We start from the raw sequence: 9712 nt of genomic DNA on the forward strand, positions 1-9712 counted from the left end.
TGTCAGAACGTCTAATTTAAATTATTCACATACAGAGGACAGACATGAGTATCTGTTATTTGTTGAAATGAGGAATATGTATTAGAGTTTATTCACACCACAGAATTTCAGCATAATATGTTAGTTCAAATGTTTTAGCATAAATCTTATTGCTTTGCGTGTTAGTGTAATGAAGCTAAATCATACAGTGACAAGCGTTTCTGTACTCACAGCCCACAACTCCCCGTAGAGACTTGTGTACAGAAGAAAGTGAAGCCATATATATCTTTAATGTGTCTATATAACAGATTTTAAACAGTTTTACTCTCCTGTTGATTTATTGTGTCATTTTACTGCTTCATTAACTTTGTTCAATTTAAAAAACAACATCAAGATTATAATGCACTAAACAAGCAGCCCAGTCTGAGAGTAAATCACTGGATCTGCACCAACGACCCTCGTTTGCCAGACAGCCTCAGGACCAGCTCACCTTGCAGCTCATACATCTGCCTGTGAGTTCAACATCTTCCTTCTCAGATGTGCTGACAGTGTAAAACCTGTATTTGAAGTGGAATGACACTGTATCCACAAGGATTCAGTGGTATGCCTCGGTGCTGCTCGGCTTTCACTTTGAATCTTGTACCAAAGCCTTTATGTTCTTCTCGGAGCCACAGTGGGACTCGCGTGTTTCTCTGGATCTCTTCAGGCTGCTCGCTCAGTTCTTTTGATCTCTCAGAGACCACAACATGTAACGGGCCGGATGGTGAGCGTGACTCCTGCCAGAGGTTCACGAGGGAGAGCTGCTCATGCTGTAATCCGGACTACGCCCTCAGGCAGATAATGTCCCGGCAATTTGATAATCTGTCCCTCACTTTCCCATTGCAGGAGGTGTTATGTCCAGAGAGATCTGTCTCTGAAAGGAGCTGGAAGATGAGATGCGGGGCCCAGGGAATGCTGGGACGTGCTGGAGGATAACTCTGGCAGGGGGGTGGTTTATCATTATGGGATGAGATCCAGGGAAAATGAGAGAGCTGACAAGAAAAGATGAGAGAAGGGCAATTGGTTGGAGATATTGAATTTCTTAAAACACAATGGAAATCTAATTTGTTGAGTTCGATAGTGAATATTAAGTACAACTTTATCTCCCTGCTTCAAAGTACGTTGCCTGATTTAATGAAACTTTGACGCCGAGGTGTCAAGATATTGATATATTTTGTTTTAGTGTCCTGTACCTAATCTTTTTTTATTCTTCATAGCCTTTTATTCCAATTTTCACCTTTCAAAATCAGTTCAACATTTATTGTTTTCATGCTTTTTTCCCCACTTACTTCAGTGATGGGCTCTTTCCCCGCTAACACTTTCACGGCCCGAATGTGAACAGGTTTCTCCCACTCCCTCCCTCCTTTTCTCTATGGCTCCCTCCCTGTCTCTCATTGTATCTGCAGGCCACTTTATTGATGGAGTAATTTGCCCTGAGATTGTACTGCAGTCTCCCGGGTGCTATGTGTATTAATTACCATCTATTCATCTGAGGCTGCTCAGCCTTTCAGCGTGCTGCAGATCAGCAGTTCCAGGCCAGTGCTTCACAGCTTCTGTCATGGCCCTAATGCTCCGGCGTGAAGCGTGTGTGCCTGTGGAGAGGCGAGTAATGTGAAACCTCATGCACTGAGGAAGAGTGAGATTTATTACTGCTGCCCCAGCACTGACCACTTCATCGGTTTGTGGAAGGGACACAACACACACACACACACACACACACAGTTTGGACAAGAGGACAAGGACAAGATTTTCAGCTCTGATCACGTGATGAGATGCTTTTTGTCTTAATTGGGGTCCTCACCCCCTTAGTCAAGCATTTTTGTGCATGTTACTTGTACAGGCCTACAATCAATAACTCATTCCAGTATCTTCAACTCATTATAAATTTGTGAAACTGCACATTAATTTCAGATAGAGCCTTCATTTGTATACAGTGCGAACTGGAATGATGCACATACCCCCGCCAAGGCCCAACAGTGCTGATTTTGAGTGCCTGATTTTTTTCCATCAAGATTTATATATCATGGAAAAATGCCCCATCACTCAATGTTACAGAACGTGAAAATAAAATCCCTTAATCTGGATCCTTTCACCAAGTTTCATAAAAATCCATCCAATAGTTTTTGTGTAGTCTTCCTTGTAAACAAATCAACCAACAGAGGAGTGGTGAAAACATAACCTCTGTGACGAAGGAAATGAGAGGGGAAGATGGAGAGGTGTGTGTGTGTGTGTGTGTGTGTGTGTGTGACACTACAGTACACATGAAAGAAAAACCAGAGGGGCTGTTATATCTTAGATTATTTGACATTAGTGCAGATAGAAGTAAATTACACCCTGACTACCACTATCATCACTCATCTGAGCCTAGTGAGAGGGTTATAGACTGGTCGTTTTTCTCTCTCTGAGAATGTAAGGTCAGTTTTATTACATACTTTTTTAATCCTTTATTACTATCTCACTCTTAAAATACAGCTGTTAAGATGAATGACAGCATCCTAAACCCTTATCTTACTCATCTAACTGTCTTCTTCTTCAGCTTAATCAAGGAGCCTGTTTTTTTCAAATGTGAGCATCAGTGGGAGTGTTCAACTTAGGAATTTAATCAAGCAAGGTTTTTTGGGGCTGGGATGACCAACTGTTCTGCAAATGTAGACTTAACCACTGAGATGTTTTTTTAAATACAGAAGGGGTAAATTACTGTTTAACTACTAATGCATTCAAGTAAATGTGAAAAATAAAAATCCAACAGACAAAGCATGCTGAAATTAAGTCTTACTTTTAAAAATGAATGACCTTGACATTCATATTTTTAATGAAAAAATATATCGTTTTACCACAAGGTCCTTTTAGTAGCTGTTCTGGAGTTTTCCATCGTATTACATATTCTTTATGAGTACATGCAGTTTTCCTCTTTGCCGCAGTATTGTATTCTTTCGCTACACAGTTCAATGACAAACTCGGCAAACTCCATCTGCAGATGAAAATCATGCAATTTGATGGAGAACTCATATAGTGGAGTCTCTGGGGAGGTTCGGGGGGGCTGAGCGATTGACTCTTTTCACTTGACTTTTCATTACAGAAGCTTCAAAATTGAACGTTAAAAGACTGTAAACTGCACCAGAGTGTGTGATCAGCTGCCACTGCCACAGTACAGATGATGTGTCAGACAGCAACCAGATATTTGCAGACATTCAGACAGGATTTATTCAGGTACATTATATGATTTGGAAAGCAATGAAAAAAGGCGTGGAGATTTTATACTCATATTGTTATTCAAAATTCATGGCAACAAGAATAGAGCTTCAGACAAACACACAACCATGTAATGTGTTTATTCAGGGGCAAATCTAGGGGTGGGGGCCAGGGGGCAACGGCCAAAGCAGAAATCTGATTTGTCCCTGAAGTGCCTCTGTCCTCTAAGTACTCTTTAAAAAAAATAGTCACAAGACGTGATAGGGCGTTTTCAACAACTGATACCTATGATTGTGAAATTTGGATTAAATCTAAGGGCCTGTTTTGCCTTGGTGGAGTTTTGCACTCTACTGAGTGCCATTCTTGTTTATATATCCTCTCTCTGTTTCATGTTTTTTATTGTGTGTGTCATTTGTGCAGAAGAACTTTGGGACATCCAGGAAGCTGCTGTATAGATAAACAGATGGGTACTTTGGAGAGAAAAACATTTGGTCGGATACAGAAACAGAAAACTCTAGAGACGATAGCCACTTCACATCTGCAAAGCTTCTTTTATGCCTCGCTGCCTGATTTTGAAACTAGCATTGCCACCATTTTTCTTTTATATTTTATCCTTGCTCCCCCACGCTGTTTGTGTGCGAGCAGCCTTTCAGTCGGTCTCTGGTTGTCAACTGATTGTAGATAATTACAGCTATTTGACTGCAGCTTTCACAGCCCGTCCTTTCTGGAGGCACTTACAGGGGAAGAACATGCCAAGCGAGAGCCCTTAACTGCCTCTGCAGATAGCAGACACAATGTCACAGTGAGTGTGATGGAATATAAATCATATATCTGACTGGTCTGATGTTCAAGGATAAAAATGTCCTTATTTTTTTTGATAAATCCTCTATGTAAACAGCAGGATTTCACATTGATTTATCATCCAAAGCATCAAATTACACTCTAAACATTAAGTACTGCACTTAAATGCTGCAGCAAATTATAAAATCATACCCTCTTTTTCACGATCTGAGCATATTCAGCAAAAAATGTTATTTAAAGTCTATAGAACGTAAGTAAACATAGTTGCACTTGTCTTGTTATTCAAATTAAAAGCAACCACACATGATTTGGTGGCAGCGTTGGAAGAAATGTCTCCTTCTGTCCAGTTTTGTGGACACTGACCCCCCTGCCTCACATATTATGAGCCTAATCCTGGTTTGAAGGAATGTAATTGTTTTTTAGCCTTCATACATTAGCTACATGCCTCTCAGCTGAGAGCTATATCCAGAACAGTAGGAATGAGTCAGAGTCTTTATGATGACAGCTCTCCCCATTTCCTCTGTCTCCCTCGCATTCTCTCGCTGCCTGTCTGACACTTTTTTTTGTCTCATCCCCCTTCTTTTTCGTCTCCGCTCGTTGTCTTCTGCACCCTCCTTACATCCCTCTTTTGACGTCTCCTGCTTACATAAGCTGAGCTGTGTGCAGCGGCGGCGGAGACTTGAGGACCCATCACATCCGTCACTCAACGGGAACCCCCAACCCCTTCTCTCTGTCTGTCTCCTTGTTTCTCGGGGAACCATGACAGCTGCACACTTGACCGCAGGCAAAAGTGGAGAACAGCAAGAGAGATTAAAGCAGCAAAACGTAGCAGACACATGCACTTTCTCTATTCCATCTTTCTCCCACAGGCCTATTCCTCTAACTCTCACATGAGGACATGCAGTACTTTTAAAGCAGGCCTACAAGTTCAAATATGAATATATTTTTAATATATACTCTCACCATGAAGAGTATATACATTTATACAACACTGTCACCATGTGAGGGAAAATATAACTTTAAAGGATCAGTGTCTAACTAATACAGTTCTCACATGCTCATGCACGTTAGCAACATCTCAACTTAGGGGCTGCATCCTTCAGAGGCTGCATTTGAAGACTGATTTCGTCACAGCAGTGTGACTAAGCTTTCCCATTCTGAAGGCTCCTTCAAATGCAGCCAACATAATCATCCCTGAGAAAGGAAGGCTCCAACCGGTGGATCCGTCCCCTGCCCAACCTATCCCATTGCATTTGAGTGAACTGTTTTTCAAAGAAGTAGCGACAAGATGTCAAATGCTTGAGTAACACGCTTCAACTCAACTGAACAGCTAGAAGTGCACATGTTAAAGAAACCAAGGGGCATTCAAACCTTCTCTGCTGCTAGGCAATAGCGATAACGGCAGGATGAACTGGTTATGACTGTCATGGAAAGGCTCTGCAGACCAGACCGTCTCTTTTCGGTTCTTAGAGAGAAGGAATAATGAAAACAATCACTCACTTAGTTTACATAAGGGCATGTGAGAATTGAGGCTCAAAACTAGAGCGACACTAAGTGGAGCGCAAACCATTCAATTGTTTTTGTGTAATGTTGCTTACAAACAAACAAACCAACCAACCAACCAATAAAGAAACAGATATAAGTGAAAACATAACCTATAGGCGAAGGTAAAAATCAGATCCTAAAGGCTATAATTATATAAATATGATTTATTTCTCACAGATACTTTCAAATTCTTTTTGTATGAGCCTCATTAAGTGCAATAAAAACAAATTGCTGGTGCATAATCATTCTGTCAGATATTTAGCTGTTAAGCAGCATTATGATTGGCTCACAAGAAAATATAAAATAGCCACTGCTCTCAGTTTGTGTTTATGGGCTGTGAAATGAGGCGGCCAGAGAAAAAAAGCAGGAGATGAAAGAACTAAGGAGGGAAAAATGGCAGCGAATTTATGATTATTGAACTGAAATATACCCCAGGTCTCCATTGAACTTGTATTGTGAGGTGGAGATTCAGATGCATTCACACACAAATGCACACACATGAACACACACACACACACACACTGATAAATGGGCAAGCCTTGCTTTTTGTTTATCTCACTGCTGCAGGCAGCGGACAAGCCCTTCTGATTTTACATGCAGCCTCACATGTGTCACTGTGATTCACTGACTGACTGTTTGCTGGCGTCCGACGACAGATTTCTTATTACCTGTTTGCTGAGTGCACGTTATGTACTCACCTGTGCACGTTTGTGTGCAGTGATGAGAATTCTCTCTCAAACAAGAACTGAGTGCGTTCTTTTGCATGCGGTAACGGTTACACAGACGAGAAGGATTTTGTTGTCACTTGCTTTGATTTATCCCTCTGGGCTCTTTGCATCGTTTTGACCCTGTAATGCTGTCACACAATTTTTCTTTCCTTGTTTTATAGCTCTGGAGTTACAGTTACAGTAACAGTATCCCAGAGAGCCAGATATACGGTCCAGTTCAAAACAGAACAGCAATGAAAAATAACAATCAATACTCAGATCAATACAGGGGGGTGGGGGTGCTGCTTGAGTGCACTGTATGTATAATGGATTGTCTATTTGATTGTGTGTTTGTGTGTCTGTTTGTGTGTACCTGCAGCTGCCATTGAGGACCATCAATCTATGCCTGGTAATAACAATCCAAGTGTTTCCATTTCAGCCGTAGAGTCTAACGCCAGGTGAAAAATAAAATAGGATTACCATTTAATTTTTTCAGTGCAGTTAGAGAGCAGTAATTAATGCAAACCTGAGCATCATTTATCAAAGTTTTCTTCTGTGGATGCGTGAAATGTCGTGTTACTTGACTAAGCACTTGTTAATTTGTTAATACATCACAAGGTAATTGGTGCCTCCTGTGAATGTAAACAGAGCTCATACCGACTAACCTTTCTACAAATATGATGAATTATAAAACAAAAACACACTGTGATTTTTTTTCTGCTGACATCACTTTGCCAAGGTCTGTGCTGGGGCCATAATTCACTGTGTATGCGTTCTCTGTAACAATGAGGTGTGTGTCAGCTGTGGCCCACTGTGCTGCACTGGCCCTGGTCTCAGGTGTTAGGTGGTCATGCCAGGCTAAAAAGCAGCCCAGTCTGCATCAGCACACATCATCCATCCCCCTCAGCCTCTGTCTCCGCCGGGAGATAGAGCTCTCATCACTCACCAGTCTCCATCAGCCCCGGTGATTGGCTTATTATCAGATGTCCCGCACAGAGGAAGAATGGGCCATGCATCACTGCACACATTGCTGCCTCCACATACACACACAGACACTCACTGACTACACAAACACACACATCAAGGAACCTAAAAGGATAACACCTTTTTGTCCCTGTAAGTTGTAATAGCCTGGTGGGATGACTCAGGCACACACTTGAATGTGAATACGCAGTGGTACATAAACTGCAGAAGAAGACAGGAGCGTCTCAAACACACTAGTTACTGACAAAACACCTGATGCTGATGCTACAACATCAAACACAACACATCATTAAGGATGCATAGTTTACTTTGAAGATGAATTAAGGTAATTACCTCCACCCAGTAGGTTTTCACCAGCATTTGTTTGTTCGTTAGCTGCTTAGCACAAAAACTACCTGATTTATTATTATAAAGCATAGTGGAAGGATGTATGAGTCAGGAAATGTTGGTATGCATCCTGATCAGGTTTATTTTTCTGCTTTCTTCAATATTGTGAGAAAGGGCGTTTCCATTAATTTCCAAGATAGTAATTCATGGATCTTCATTAAAAAAGAGGACTGATATTTATGAGAGTGTGCAATGTAGTGTAGATCCAAATAAAAATCCAGGTCTTTAAATGTAGTTTCATAAAGGGACTGTGGCGAACGGTTTGTGCTCTCTGAGTGCCATTCTAGTTTCACATGTCATTTACTGCGCACTAGTCACGTGTGAAAATGATCATGTAATGTCCTTTGTTCGTGTGAAGGAAGCGTTGCCATGTCTGAGAAAATAACACTGATGACATCATCACGATGTCATCAGTGTAGTTCTAAGCTTGGCGATATCAAATGTGCAGCAGGGAGCCTGGATCATAAAGTGGGGTATAGAATCCAAAGAGGTGGCTGGGATGGATATAGATAGATGTCATGTTGCATTATGGGAAGTGTGTGTGTGTGTTTTGAGTGCTATTAATGAACCACAAATCCCCCCATAATGTATTCCATGCTCTTATGGAAACCGTACATACCATAGCTGTATACTGCACGGCTGCAGCAGGCTATTTAAAGTACATAGTAACTATAATGCCACATTACATCACATCGCCAAGTTCATGTAGTGCAGTCAGATGTACAGGGGGCAGCTGTTAGTACCTGTCTATGTTTATGGAAAGGTAAAGTGGCTTATGGCTTAACGGGTCTTTGCTTGCCGAGCGTTTCAACCATAGGATCAGTCTCCTCTAAAATCTTTATTTAAAATCATTACCATGGGTGGTGGTGGTGGTGGGGGTCTGTGTCGGGTATTGGTTGTGCTCTTAACATGCCTCTGCAGCAGAGCATGGCTCTGGTGAGATAAACTGCACTGTGCTGGAATAATCTCTTCGGGTTTCAGGCCAGATTTCACCTCAGCTACAGAGCGAGGAATGAGATAGACAAAGACATGGAGGGAAAGTGCGGTGGCATCGACTCCATGTTGGAGTTGAGGGGTCAGCCTATCAGCACCCTACCTCATGAGTATAAGCGTGTGTATGATACAGAGCCAGACGTGGGAGTGCAGCTTTGCCTATATAGCAGAGGATCTATTTTTTTAGTGTGAGGTGAACAGAGGTAACAGCCAAAGCCTCAACAAGCTCCCACCTTCCTTCTCCTTTATCCTCTTTGCACAATCCTGTCACTTTCTGGCCTCCCCAGCCTTCATGTCTGCGTACGCACGTTAATTCTGCAACCAATTTGATACTGTATTTCTGCCAAAGTCTTCATCTTCCCTTCACTTCTTCCCACTCACTTGTCAATCTTTAAGCTTTATATTTTTTTAATTATACCTCCCTCTCAGGCCAGTTAATCTCTCCCTCTGCTGCTCTATAGTTCCCACCTTTCACTTTCCTTTCCTCTACAGGATCTTTTCCTCTTTCTGTGCTTCATCCCTCCATGCCCTTCTCTCTGTCCTCTTCCAGCCTGACTCTGAGCCTTCCCTCTCTAAACCCTGTGAAATGCCCTGAGTGCTTGAACAGCATGAAGCTGCACCGCTTTTCAGAAAGGAGAGCTCGAAGGTGTGTGAGGTTCAGTATCCTCAATGTGTGTGTGTGTCTTGTGTGTGTTTTAGAAACTGTCTGAGGAGTTGTAAGTAGTACCCGTGGTGATTAATGTGCCTTCTTCTCTCTGCTCATGCAGATCGGACATCTCCAGAGGGGAAAGGCAGGACAAGGACAGGAAGTGGGGCAGCGGGAAGGAGGAAGTCAGTTAATAAAATCATTTGTTTCTACTTAAATTAGAAGACATGTGCCGATATGTTGGTGGAAAACAAGGTTACCTTTAGCTGGGTTTTTTTTGTGGCAGAAAAGGTTGACGCTGTGTTCCTAAAGTTAATACAGGGCAGCAGTGGAGGTCTAAAAGTTGGATTGTGAGCGGGGGTCTGGAAAGTCTGGGTGGATGCGATGAATGAAGAAAATGTCTCAGCGTTGCTGCACCTTCTCTTGGAGTGCCCTTGAG

This window comes from Paralichthys olivaceus, chromosome 16 (assembly GCF_024713975.1).
Source record: "Paralichthys olivaceus isolate ysfri-2021 chromosome 16, ASM2471397v2, whole genome shotgun sequence".
Lineage (NCBI taxonomy): Eukaryota > Metazoa > Chordata > Actinopteri > Pleuronectiformes > Paralichthyidae > Paralichthys > Paralichthys olivaceus.